The sequence below is a fragment of the Triturus cristatus genome, chromosome 11, assembly GCF_964204655.1.
Source record: "Triturus cristatus chromosome 11, aTriCri1.1, whole genome shotgun sequence".
NCBI lineage: Eukaryota > Metazoa > Chordata > Amphibia > Caudata > Salamandridae > Triturus > Triturus cristatus.
Genome location: NC_140594.1, coordinates 818,622,938 through 818,637,573, shown reverse-complemented (window position 1 = coordinate 818,637,573; position 14,636 = coordinate 818,622,938). Strand labels below are relative to the sequence as shown.

The 14,636-nt window shown below is 48.0% G+C and overlaps 1 pseudogene; it reads right to left on the bottom strand.

The window, feature by feature from the left end:
• Positions 1–14,053: 14,053 nt before the first annotated feature.
• Positions 14,054–14,124, bottom strand: LOC146785481 (U6 spliceosomal RNA; annotated as a pseudogene).
• Between the last annotated feature and the right edge of the window lie 512 nt (positions 14,125–14,636).

Genomic DNA, 14,636 nt, shown 5'->3' with positions numbered 1-14,636 from the left:
TGACTGGCATTTGGGGGTGTTTGTTATCAACCTGGCTACGGCATTCTGCACCATCTGAAGTTTATTGGTGACCTTTGTCTGTGCATTAAGAAAGAGACCATTGCAGTAATCAATTTTTGACAAAACTAATGTGCTGATTAGGGTTTTTCTGGCACCAAGCGGTAGAAATGGGAGGAGTTTTTCAATCATTCTTAGCGTGTGAAAGGCTGATGAAACAATTGAGTTGGCGTGGGGCAGAAAGGTGAGTTTGTCATCGAACATGACACCTATATTTCTCACTTTGGATACCGGGAGTGGTGGTGGGCCCAAAGAGGTTGGCCACCAAGTAGAAGACCAAACCGGGTAGAGCTTTCCGAAAATCAAAACTTATGTTTTGTCTGAGTTTAACTTTAAACAATTATTGGCCATCCAGGTGCTAATTGCAAGCATTCCCTCTTGGAAGCAGGCAGCGATTGCTCCTCCATCATATGGATATTGAGCACCAGTTGTGTGTCGTCGGCGTAGGAGGTAAGTTCCATCTTGTGGGCTCTGATGACCCTGGCCAGATCCGACACGTAAATGTTAAAGAGTGTCGGACTCAGGGATGAACCTTGTGGTACACCACACGGGAGAGAAAAAGGTGCTGATTTGAAGGGGCCAAGGGCGACAGCTTGTTTGCGATTGGAGAGAAACGAGGCCAGTAGTTCTTTAGCTTTGTGTGTCACGCTTTTGTTTGAGACACGATCGATCAGTGTGGTGTGATCGACCGTGTCAAAGGCTGCTGACAGATCCAACAGCACCAGTACTGCCGTGCCCCCTTGGTCTAGGATGGTTCTTACTTCGTCGGCTGCTTTGATAAGGGCGGGTTCTGTGCCGTGACCTTTCCTGAAGCCAAATTGTGTCTCATCTAGGAGACTGTTGTCTTCAATATATTTGGCTAATTGTTGGTTCATTAGTTTCTCAAATATTTTTGCCGGAAATGGTAGACTTGTGATAGGTCAGTAATTTTTGGGGTCTAGTTGGTCCAGGTGTTGTTTCTTCAGCAGTGGTTTAATGATGGCCTTTTTCCAAATATCAGGGTAAGTGCCGGTTTTGAACATGGCATTATAGATGTCAGTTAAATTGGATGCTAATAAATCTGGAAATAGCTTTAGGGTGGAGGCCGGACAAGGGTCCAGCGGGGAGCCTGATTTGGTAGATAGAATGAGGTCTGTAATCTGTTTCGTGGAGACTTGGCTGAAATATGTGAGGGAAGGCTGAGTAACGTTTTTGTCTGTAGTTGTATCAGCCTGACCTGCCTTGGAGTGGGAAGTGAAGTTATTATAGATGTTGCTGACTTTATCTAGGAAGGAGCGGGCCAAAGTGGAGCATAGGTTTTGAGTGGAGGTTAGAGGAGGGTAGAGTTTTGGGCCGATTTAATTTGGTTGATGTAGTATTTACTCTTCTCTGGGTTTATGAGGTTCTTGTATTTGGATAGGGCTTCCTTGTAAAGGGTCTTCTCTCTACAGTCGTAGTTTCTGCATCAACGTCTCTACAGGTTCCTACAGTGTTGCTTTTCCATTCTGAGCAACTCAGAGAACCAGGGGGCTGTTGGGGTAGCTCTGTTTTTAGAGATATTTTTCCGCGGTACTAAGGTGTTGAAGGCATTGTTAAGCCAATTAGAGTAATTGGCTGAAGCCAATGTGGGGTCTGGAGATGGGTCATAGTTGGTGGAAGAAAGATGTGTTTGGAGGAGCTCCTTATCCAGGCAGCTCCATGCTTTAAACTGTGAGGGAGGGGCTGGCGTGGTCAATGACGGGGTGGTTTTCATCTGAATGTCGAAGAGTATGGCACAATGGCCGGTCCATACCAAAGGTAAGGTTTTTCCTATTGATAAGCGGCTATTGTTCATGAAGATTCCATCTAATGTGTGGCCAGCTTTGTGGGTAGGGGTGCTGACCAGCTGCCGTAGATTTGCGGCCTCCATTTCGGTAATGATAGTGGAGGTGTCATGGTCAGCATGGGATTCTAGGTGAAAGTTAAAATCGCCTAGGACAGTAAAGGCATCTTCTCCTGCTAAAGGTTCTATTAATTTACCAATTTCGGAAAGGAATTTTGTGCGCGGACCTGGGGGACGATAAAGGAGAGTACCTTTAAATGATTGTGAATTGTTGAGTATGATGGAAAAAGTGATTGCTTCGTATGTCGAGGAAGGGATAGTCTCTGCTTTGATTGAGTATATGTCGAGGTGTATAATAGCTAGACCGCGTCCTTTTTTCCGGTTCTGTCGTGACGAAAATGCGCAGAATCCTGCCGGGGTGGCAGTACGGAAATCGGGCCCAGCAGCGGGATCACCCCATGTTTCCGTCATAAGAAGTATATCTAGCTTGTAATTGGTGATGAAATCAGCTATTTCATGTTTGTGTTTGGGGAGTGAAAGATGTTGGCTCTAGTTTCATTGGGTTCTTGGTGAACCTACAAGTTCTATATATCCCCACAACCAGAAAGGTCCAGCGGATGTAACGGTATATTGTTTCAAACAGCTGTCATAATTAGAAGAAGTTACAGGTAAAAACGTTGATACATATGTCTGGTTTTTTTCAACTAATTTTCAATTTTCCTATATTCAATGGTTAGTTTCTATAAAGAAACCTTGAAGGATCTACACAAATGACCCCATGATAAATTCAGAATTTTGTCTTCTTTTCTAAAATGTATAGCTTTCCAGGATCTATTATTGCTCTCATACCCATTACTACCATCAACTGGAAAGAGCTTGAAAGCACAAAAAATGGCAAAAATGGGCTAAGTCTCAGAAAAATGCCAAAACTGTGTAAAAGATTTTGGTTTTCTGACAAAAGACTGCTTGTTCTTGAAAGCTGGGAAGATGGTGATTTCAACACCACAACCCCTTTTTTGATACAATTTGCAGGGAAAAAAACAGACGCTTTCATTTGTAGCCCTTTTTCCCCCAAAAAAAGAACATTTATCTGTATTTTGGCTAAGTTCTGGATTCCCTCCAGGGGAATCCACAAACCCTGGGTACCTTTAGAATCCCCATGATGTTGGAAAAGGACGCAAATTTGGCGTGGATACCTTATGTGGTCAAAAAGTTATAGAGGCCTAATCGCAAACTATCCCAAATAGCCAAAAAAGGGATCAGCGCTGGGAGGGGGGGGTTGGGGGGGGGGGGGAGAAGGCCCGGTAGTTAAGGGGTTAATTCTGTTTAAGGTGGAAAAACATTGTTCCGACTCTGCTGTTGTCATAGGAGTGGTAATGACAATTTTTAGTAAAGCCACTGTCTCTGTAACTGACTTTTCCATATTAAGTTTCAGTATTAAATCCAGCAAAGAAATGGCACCAGTGGCCTTGCGGTATACACTCATTCGGTACAGTACAGTCATTTCAGTTTTCAGGTCCTCCTTGTTGACCATAGGATAAGCTTCCAAAGCATTATTCAGAGCTTGCTCAGGGAAGGATCGATCATATTTTGTAAAGTGTTCACTTTGCAATAATGTGGCACTCACCAAATGTTTAGTGAAAGAAAAACGTTCTTGTGCATGCACAATTATAATGTCACATATCTCCTTTGCAATTTGGACCAGACTGCTGATGTTTTTTCAGCGGTTTGAAAAAGTAGAATCTTCTGGCAGTTTGCTATCTAAATTGTCAACCCCACCTCTCACTTTGCTCATGTTGGTGACAAACATACTGGTATCTCTTTGCACAGAGACAGTATCTATGGCTCGTGCTTGTAACTGGTTGTATAACATTTCGACTAAAAACATTATTTCTTGAAATAAAAACAGAAAGAACTGAAACTCTCTGTCTTGTAGTGTTCTAGCAAAGTGACTGGTTCAGTCTGACTTTTGTAATCAAAGGCATCATTGGCTTCTATGGCGTCAAAACATTTCTCAAGGTCCTCCCTATGTTTATATGTTAGGTTGACTGTACGTATGTTAAAGTTCCAACGAGTTGAGGATCCCCTTGGAAGCCTTTTGCACACAATTTCCTGAAGTGCTTGCGTTCTTTTGGGGGAACGTGAGAAGAATGCTGCCATGCCTCCTACATCCTGAAAGAAAATTTGTGTCTCGGAGATCCTTGATACTGCCTGTTGCATAATAAGATTAAGTTGGTGGGAGAGACAGTGAACATAATGAGCATTAGGGTACACATCTCTAATTCTTTTCTGTACTCCACCAAGGCTTCCACTCATTATGGACGCACCATCATAGCTTTGTGCGGTAAGTTTTTTTTTTTGAGGCAGCTCTGGAAAAATGAAGTTCAGTTCACGTAGTATAGCTGAAGTAATGGTTTCTGCACTAAAGCCTCTTAAATGTGTGAAACCATAGAACCTCTCCACAACTTTACTGTCATTGTCAAGGTACCGAAAGACTAATACGGACTGTGTTTTTGTGGCCACATCAGTGGTGTCATCAGCCTGAATAGCCACAAAGTCTGTGTTTTGCACCTCTTGGACAATATGGCTTGGCAATAGTTGCAGCATACACTCAAGGAGTTTATTTTGTATTGTTTTAGATGTACCCTTAAAGACTGTAGCACTTGCTAAGTGCGCTTCCATGTCATAGTCTATGCTTGCTATTAAATCCACAAGGTCTCTGAATATTCCCGGATTTGAGGAACTTTCCAATTCATCATGGCCTCGCAATGCCAGTTCGAAAGCACCACAGAAACAAATAAAATCACTTATTTTTTGATAGTATGTGTCTATTTCTATCAACTGCTTCATTGTGTTTCTGTATTGTTTTCCGGTATGCGTTGTTTATGTAGTGTTCAATCGGTGTGTCTCCCACCATTCCCAGTCTCGTCAGGTTTTCCTTATGGATCCTTGTGTGTGCATGCTTCTTGATTTTGTCAGACAGATGCTGTAAGTCTGTTACTCCTTGCTTTGTCCAAGGCAATTCACCACCAAACAGCATGCAGGGGAAGCGGAGCAGATAATTTTTTTACGCGCATCCTGTAAGCCAATCAACGTTTGTGTACCAGGTGTTTGAGAATGTACGTTTGTAAGTCTTTCCTCTGTCCTGGGTCATTTGTTGTAGTTTCAGGTCAGGCCAATCAGGTCCTAATTGCTTTATATATTGTTTCTCTTCACGTGTCCCTCCAAAGAATGACCTTGCAAGTAGCTGTTCAACTGTATTCATGCTGATGCTGGCCTTACCAACATTAAAGAAACCTGTCAATAATCAAAGTGCAACGTATAAGGTTTGGGGCAATTATATCAAATTTCAGTATAAATACATATATCTTGAGCATTATCGCAATAGATCTTCAACAGCTCCTCTTTGCACAGCATGACTGCTAAAAATATATCCTTACTGCCTGCTGCCTCTGTGTGCCATGCTGGCTGCTGAAGGCACTGAAACAGACACTGCTTGAGGGCCTTTAACAAGGCAAGGGATAGATAGTGCCTTTAACAACCGTTATTGCCAAAAGCACAGTGCTAAGGCTATTAGTAAATTCCATCCACTGAGGGTACAATGTTCAAAATGTGCATCCACCCCAACCACCATGTAGAGTGACCACATACATAGCACTAACTCCAATGTAAAAAAATATAGCATCATTTTCCTTAACTGGCAGATAGACTGATACTCCTGAGGCGGAAAGCCGGGAGCACGATTCTTGTGTGTGTCTTTTAAAATTTGAGTGTCACATTATCTCTGTATTTTTAATTACTCACCCTCTGTTCCCTTCAAAGCTGTAGCTGGTAAACTTCAAACGCCCAGACTACGCCGCGCAGCAGATTTAGCGCTGCCGCGGTTGCTCGTACGGGACACTCTTGGCGCCATTTCCGGCGCTTGCCGTGACCACGCCCCTTTTCGAGGCCACGCCCCCCTCCTTCCCTGCCCCTTCCCATAGATCCATAAATCATGTGCAGATTTCGGACGTGCAGCGGACGAGCGCCGTTTGCGCGCCGAAGGCGCGCCTAAGGCAAGCCCGTCTGCGCCCGTCCGCGCCAAGGTAGTGCCTAGCGCCAGCTATGCTGCATGTCTCGCTCCTACTGACCTTAGTATACCCCATCTGGCCCTCCATACTCCAGAGAGATGCTCTTACAACTTGGTAAGTTTCATGCTGACAAAGGAACCTTCACTCTGCTTAATACGGCTCTGCCTCGAGCTGACTTCCTGGCCAACAATCTGTTGAAATGTGGACTTCTGAATGTAAGGTCCCTGCCAAAGCACAGTATTGAAATCCAACTTCTTATTGAATCTCACGAACTTGACGTCCTTTTTATGACAGAAACTTGGACGCGCCCTGATTGCATGGTCGACCCGGGCTTCACATGTCCTCCTGGGTTCAAATTCCTGCATACCCATAGACCTAATGGTAGAGGAGGGGGGGGTTGGTGTGATTTTCACTGCAGCCTGCAACATTAAGTCCTGTGCTTTAGACTCGATCGAAGGAACTGAACTTCTAGGACTATCTATTCAGACTCAGTCCGGAAACATTGTTACCGGGATAGTCTGCCATCGTCCACCGGGTGCGTTTAGCCTTCAACATCAACAGGCGCTCTTGACCATCTTAACTAATATTGCACTTTCGCATCACAAACTGTTCATTCTGGGTGACTTCAATCTGTGGCAGAACGGCGTCCTCGACTCCGGTCTACGCAACCTTCTCAACTCCTGCGAGAGCCTTGGACTCTCCCAGTTGGTCACAGGACCAACCCACAGGGGTGGACACCTCTTAGACCTGTTGTTCGCAGGCCCCCAGTTAGTAACAATGGGAGAAACTCTACCCATGGATTGGACTGACCATTCACTCATTAAGTTCTTTCTAGACCTTAAGAGTGACTATTCCAAAGCTCTTGGGCTGCCCAATAAAACCAAGTGCAGAGATTGGAAAGCCCTTACTCGTCTGCACTCTATAGGGGAAGTGTTTCATTTAGATCAACTCTTTGACGAGAATAAACAGGTTGATGATAACTATTCCTCTCTTTGTTCAAGGATTACCACTATCCTTGATGTTCATGCCCCTCTAAAAACTCGCAAATGCAGGAGCGTCAATTCTGCGCCTTGGTTTAATGACAGCCTAAAAGATCTGAAGCATAGCTGTAAACAGGCTGAGAGAAGGTGGAGACGAAATTACACTGAAACCACCAAAGAATTTTGGAAAAATAAAGTGCGGGAATATAAGAACTCAATTAAAAAATCTAAAGCTGACTACTACTCCTCCATGATCTGCAATTCCCCTAATAGCTCTAGAAACATTTTTAATATATTGAATAGTGTCACCAACCCGGAATGTGTCAAAAACACCATTATCCCGTCTCAAGATCTCTGTGACAATCTTGCTGCGTTTTTTAAAAATAAAATTGAGCACATCATTAAGGACCTAGATGCCTCCCCTGACTCCACCCTTCACCCTTCACCCTGATCTTAATCCGAGACCCCCCGTGAACCAGCCAGCAGTGCCACCATTGGCCTCTAATGACCTCCTACTTGAGCTCCCGTCTATCCCGTATGAGGCCTTCGTTAAACTAGCCAGCAAGATCTCCTCTGGGTCTCCTTTAGACCCTGTCCCTCACAAAGTTTGGAAAGAATTTGAGCTGGAACTCCTTCCCTCTCTGCACGTTATTTGCAACCAATCTCTTGCAACCGGAATAGTTCCTGCTCAGTGGAAGCGGGCATTAGTTTCCCCCCTGTTAAAAAAGCCCTCTCTTGACCCAGACTGTTCTAAGAAATACCGTCCCATATCGCTGCTGCCCTTCCCAGCCAAAATTGTCGAAAGCTGGGTTAGTAACACACTCTCTACCCATCTGGAACATCATCATCTTCTGGACGCGGATCAATTTGGTTTCAGACCCACCCACTGAACTGAGACCGCCTTGATCACCGCGATGGACGAGCTTCAGAGGCGTGCAGACAGAAGGCAGACAGCGTTCCTTATCCTGCTTGACATGTCTGCCGCCTTTGACACCGTGAACCATGATATTCTGTTGAAACGACTGTTTGAGGCAGGAATAAGAGGTTCAGCAGTACAGTGGTTCCACTCGTTCCTCCAGGATAGACAGCAAGCGGTATCCATCCCCCCTTTTCAGTCGGTGTTCACTTTGGTCCCACATGGGGTCCCCCAGGGCTCTGCAATCAGTCCAATTCTTTTTAATCTGTACCTAAGACCTCTGATCTCGCTTATTAAAAGCCACAACATCAAAATGATCAACTACGCTGACGATACGCAGTTGATACTCTCCTTGGAGGGAGACGACTCTATCTCTATTGAGACCTTTCACAAATGTCTACGTGACACCTCTTACTGGCTAAAAAACAACTCCCTCCAATTCAACGCAGGGAAAACGGAGGTACTTTTTAGCACTAGTACTAAGATTCCTCGGCCCTTCCCAGACAACTTCTGGCCACCTGAATCCGGGACCATAGTGCATCCAGTAGCCACAATCCGCAACCTCGGGGTCATGCTGAATCAGGAACTCAGTATGGAGACGCACATCCAAAAGACCTCTGCTTGTTGCTTCGCTATCCTCCGCTCCCTAAGGAAGATATTGCCTCTCCTCCCCACTCATGCACGGGCCCAAGTGGTACGCTGTACCATCCTTAGTCGTCTAGACTATTGCAACGCCTTGTTGCTGGAATCCCCTGGGTTCCTGTTAGACAGACTCCAAAGAGTCCAATCAGCAGCGGCAAAATTGGCACTGGGGCTTCCTAGAAGAGCAAGTGGAGCCTCCCCATTGAGCAAACTCCACTGGCTTCCGGTGAGGCAGAGGGTCCAATTTAAAGCCCTCTGTATAGTGTTTAGGGCATTATATGCAATAGGCCCTGCCTCCCTCCAATCTAAATTTGCTTGGTATATCCCAGCTAGGCAGCTTCGCTCTTCTGAAGCCAAGCTGGCAATGGTTCCAAAATTCTAAAAAATCAGATCCGGAGGCAGATCCTTCAATTTGGCAGCTGCCAAGCTTTGGAACTCGCTCCCAGCGGAAATTAGACATATTTCTGAATTTCTACCCTTTAGGAAAAGAATCAAAACCTGGCTTTTCCCCAAGACTTCTGTCCACTAATCTTGTCCCCTGTTGCTTCTGGCCTTTCCCCACCCCATTAGTTTCAGTCAGCGCCAGGATGCCTGCCATGGTGACAGCGCGCTTAATAAATGATTAAAATAAAATAAATAAATAATAAACTTTAACCTTGGTGTTTGCTGGGTTGTAGCCGGGTTGAAAGAGCAGCAAAGGAGGTTGGGGCTTCTTGTTCTTCACCCAAAAATGGGCCAACAATTAGGGGATGCTGTTGTCAGGCTTTACCAGGTGCTGCAAATAAAAATATAACATTATTTTTGAAACATTAGGATAATCAAACAAAGACTGGGGAAAAAAAACATAACGCTCTAATTTTTACCTTGCAGTTTGCATGCAGCTCTTAGATGACAGTTAATAGCTCACTGTTCTATGTTAGGATTTTAACTTACAAACTGCAAGTAACAAAAGGATCTCTCTGACAAAAGCAATGACTCACTGACCTATTTACATCATGTGCATTTTGTGATCTGCATCAGGTACATGTTCTTTGCAGCAGGCACATTAACCTTCTGCGCTACATTTCCATGAGTCAAAACTTCCACTAGACAAAACTCTGATGTCTCTCTAGGAAATATTAACCATCGGCATTATCATGACATTTGTATTGTTTGTGAAAATTTGTAGAGGCCAGGAAGGTGGTAGTGAGTGCTTTTAGAACCATAATATACTTGTAACTCCATTCAAATTACGCACTAGACAAGAGAGCAATATGCTGCCTAAATAAAAAGAACCAACATCCTGGAAAAAGCTAAATAAAGCATGTGAAATATAAGCAGGAAGAACATGGTTACCAATCCACCCATCAATAAGTAATTGCAGTACCCCAGGATTGGTGCACTCCCCCACCCGGGAAAACAATGCTGTTCAAAAAACAGACAAGAAAACAAAAAGTACTGCTTCACTGGCAAACTCTGTAAAGTAGCGCTAATATGTTTGGGTGTGAATAAAATCAATCTAGCCACTTTGCGAACACTCTGACTTGCTTTATTTCATTTTTTATTTATTTTTCATAGTTTGGACCTTTTATTCCCAAAGCGCACTGTGAAAACAAAAATGTCAGAAAGACGACAAAAGTGTTTTTACTGTTTTTAGATCCATGGCTGATGTAATTAGGGCATGGCTTAAAAAGTAAGCTACAAATCTGTGCTTAGCAAAGTGTACCACCAGAGGTAATTTGCTGCTTCTGTCATTGCATCCAGATATATAATATAAGTAACAGTGACCTACAACAAGCCAGTAGTATTGGCTTTGTCAATGGTTGTTAGTTGCATAACAAATACGCAACAACTGTGCTTTCTAGTATAGCAGATTGAAAGTGCTTCAGTTCTGAAATGATGAAACTATGAAAGACCTACAACGAGTCTCTTCAAAGTTACATGGCAGCGAGGGTGGTACTGTTGCACATGCACTCTAGCACTGGCTCCCTGATTTGACCTTTACATTTGTTGAGCCACATTCTCATCTACAGAGGAGCTTCACGTTTTAGTTAAGCTTATTCTTACTGTCCTGTTTATAAAACATCAAGCCAAGATATTTAAAGCTTCCAGTAAAAGTAAAATTAAGCTCTGGTCTAGTTGTCAAAATCTGTAACACGCTGACCAGTTAGCAGGGACGAGGAGAGATTTAGAAATCCAAAATGGAAGCACCTCTGAGGCAGCCCAATGCTCTATTACTTACCGGTAATCTTCATTACTCCGGGTCCCGTTGTCCTCGTCCCCTTCATTAACAGATTGGAGATTACTATCTCCCGACAGAAAAAAAGAGCAGAAGGCATGCTGGGACCCTAATACTGCCCCTCCCACCGGGAGTACATAAGCAGTACTTACCCAGCATCCCGTCTGTACAACCAAGCCCAGACAGGAAGGCCGGTCGCCCGGGAGGGAGGGAGGGGCGTATGAAGGGGACGAGGACAACGGGACCCGGAGTAATGAAGATTACCGGTAAGTAATAGAGCATTACCCCCAGGTCCCTTATGTCCTCGTCCCCTTCATTAACAGATTGGAGAATACCAAAGCAGAAAAACCGGCCTTCCAAAACCGAAAGCACACCCAGGAAACCACACCAACGCAGCAACCCAAGGGAGCACCGAGAAGGAGGCAAGGGGAGACCGCAGGAAGCAACCGGCCAGCACCAAACCAGGACCGGAGACAACCCAGAAAACAACAAGGCCAGGACCACAAAAATGAGGCCACCAACCAGAGAAACAGGAGACAGGACAACCAGGCCAAATGACACGGCCAAGGACGGACAAGCCCGTCCAGCCCAGAACCACCAGGAAGGCACACAGGACCCGGCAGCCGAACAGACACCGAGCAAATCCCGACCCCCCCGGAGAAGGCCAAAGAAAGAAGGCCAGCCCAGGCAACGAGGCGCAGCCCCAAGCACCCAGACCAACAAAAAGGAGGAAGGCCCAGGCCAGAAACCGGCCCACCACACCAAACCGAACGACCCGGCCATACGAAAGCACAGAGAAGAAAGCCAACGAACCCCGCAGAGGAGGCCAGGGCCGGGGATGAACCACAGCAAGAGCCCGTGAGCAGAACAGGAACCAGACCCCAACCAGACCAAAAAGGACCGGGAAGGAGACAGAAACCCAAAAACCCCAGGAGGACAAAGCCCCCACAGGGAAGAAAAACCGCCAAGCGAACAGGGCGGCCAAAACCCAGAACAGGCCGAGCAGAAGAAGCAATCCGGAACCGAACCGGAACCTCAAGACAGAGGGCAGAAAAAAAAAACAGCAGCCAAGAAGGAGGATGACCGCACAGGCACCCAACACCCAGGCCAAGCACACAGCAAGGGCCAGAGCCACGGAACAAAAAGCCCTAGGGCGCATAGCACCCAGACCGGAAAACCACCAGGTCCGACCCCACATAACACCGAAGAGGAGCCAAGAGACAGCAAAAAATGAGGGTAACAAGGGACAAGGAACCAGGAAGCCAGGACCGAAACCCAGCAACCCGCAAGGGCAGGAGGACCGACAGGCCCAACCAACCCCGGAAGAAGCCCACGTAGAGCCCAGGGCAAAGAAAAGGCAGGGAGGCCGAACGAGACCCCCAGCAACCCAACGCCGGACCAAACAGAAGGCCGGACGAAAGAACAAGCACAGGAAACCACCAAAATGGAAACCCGAGGAAGCAGAGAAGCAGAGGGCCAAGCAGCAGAAGAACCCGGACACCCATGAGTCAGGAGGAAGAGCACGACAAGGAGGCCCAGCCAGAGAACACTCAGAACAAGAAGGAAGCCCGCAGACCAGGAGCAATAGGAGGCAACCCCGGAGGAGCCAACCCAGAAGCCCCGAAAACCCGGACCCACACAGGGCCTGACAAGGGACCCTCAGTCCAGGAAAAAAGAAGAGGGCGGTCAGCCAGACAGGAGCAACGGGGAACCGAAGCTCAACAGCACCCAACCCCACCCCAGGAACCAGGCAGAGACACGGACACCCAACAAGAGGTGAACCAAACCCAGGAACAAAGCGCCGGCATGAGCAGGCCCAGAAGGACCCACCAGAACACGACACGAAACCAAGAGAGCACCCCGCCAGGATCCACCGAGAGAGCACAGACAAGGATACCCATCCGAAAAAAGGCGACCACCAGACGCCCAAAACCAGCAGAAACCGGAAACCCCTGCATACCAAAAGAGGGGAAACCAGAGCCAAGTCAAGGACACAGCACCAGCGAAAGAGAGCCAGGCCCCAAACAAACCAGGCACGAACGCCAGAGAGCCAAAACGCGAACCGCCACTGGAAACACACCCCAGGGGGGACGCAAAAGGAAAGGGAGAGCAGGACCCAACCCAAACCGTCGGAGAAGCCGACCGTCACAGGCACCCCCAGGGAGCCACAAGCAGGAAAAAACCTATTCCGACCCAGCTGAACCACAGAGACCAGGCGAGATTAGGAGCGCCACAGTCAATAGGAGGGGCGACCAGGACCCACCGAATGAAGCCAAAAACAAGCCCAGAAAACGAGCAGGAGCGCCGCAGCAGCAGAGGAACCCAAGGCCACACCAAGGAACCCCAGAAACCAGGAAACATCAGTGCCAGAGCCATGAGCAACCAAAAAACAATAGCAACCAGCACGGAAGAAGCCAGAAACAGATGCAAAAAGGAGGCAGCAACAACAAAAGAAGCCCCCCAGCATATGGCAACACCGAACCCCAGGGAGGGCAGATCCCCGAAAGGAAGGGGACACCGTACCCCAGCAGACAGAGCGAGCAACCCCGAAGAGATGCAGAAATATCCCACGGCACAGCCAAACACGCCCCACAACCAGCTGAACCGGACGGCAGCAGAGGAACAGAGCCAGCCACACAGGCAAGGACCCCCGGGGAGGGAATCCAACCTAGAAACCCAGCCCACTACAGGCTAGACCACAGCACGGGTCCCAACAACACCCAGCATCAGGACTGCGCAGAAAGCCAAAAAACAGGCAGACCCCGGCATGACCAAGAAAGCAAGAGAGGGCAAGCCCAAGCGGACAAGAGAGGACCACGACCCCAGACACACAACCCAGGGAGGTCACGTCCCACATAGGCAAAGCGGCAGCTAGCAAGAAAGCCCACAGACACCCAGTGGAGCAACACAGAAGCCCCGGAGGGAAAAGTGGCAAGGGGACAAGGCGGCACAGACCCGCTGCAAACGACAGCGGACGCGTAGCGCCAGCCCAGCAGCCCGGCAGCAGGATGCCGCAGAGGCAGAGAGCCAAACCGGCGACCAGGCCCCCGCAAGAGAGACAAAGCCATAAAGACAGCCTACACGGTGAACCAAAACACCGGCATCACCGCACACCCCAGCACACTATCCCAGCCACCCGGAACATACAGGAAGCCAAGGACGAGGAACAGCCCAACCAGGCAAGAACCCTAGCCCCATAGACCACACACGAGGGCCGAAGTGGGGACGCAGAGCAGCCGCAGAGAGCAAGCAGCACAAGCAGGAGGCCCTAGGTACAAACCCCGGCAACACCAGGAGCCACCGCCACTCAAACAGGCCAAGGGCAACCCGCCAAAAACGGAACAGGAGCGGGAGGACCGGCACCACCATTAAAACATGGAACGCTTCACGAATCTGCGTGTCATCCTCGCGCAGGGGCCATGCTAATCTTCTCTGTGGAAAGGAGCAACCAGCAGCGCGGGATGAGCAGGAAGCGCCCAAAGACAGAGGCTTCCAGCGGCCAACATCCCCCGAAAGAAAGGGCCACACAGCAGTCCTAGTGCACAACCAACAGAACCCACGAGAGCACCAGGGAACGGAACCCCAACACACACCGGGGACAGGACAGAGAGGGGCGGACACGGGGAAAAGAGAAGGAGCACACCAACTCTACGTCGCACCACGCAAACACTCGAAGTGCAGCAGAGAACCGCAAGTCACACAGTCACAGAACGGGAACCCAACGCAAAGGCACCGGAGCGCCCCACAAGAACACTAGGGACGGCACCCAAGGATACCTACAAGTGCGCAAGGCGCAGGGAGACCAGGCGAACCGCCCCTGTCAGGCTCCAACCCGGGACCCCAGCCACAAAAGAGGCAGCCCACGCGGTAAGGCAGCACCCACAACCAGGAGGCAACCAGCACACGCAGAGGCAGCAGCCAGAAGGAGCGTCACACTGCCGCAGGCACAAAC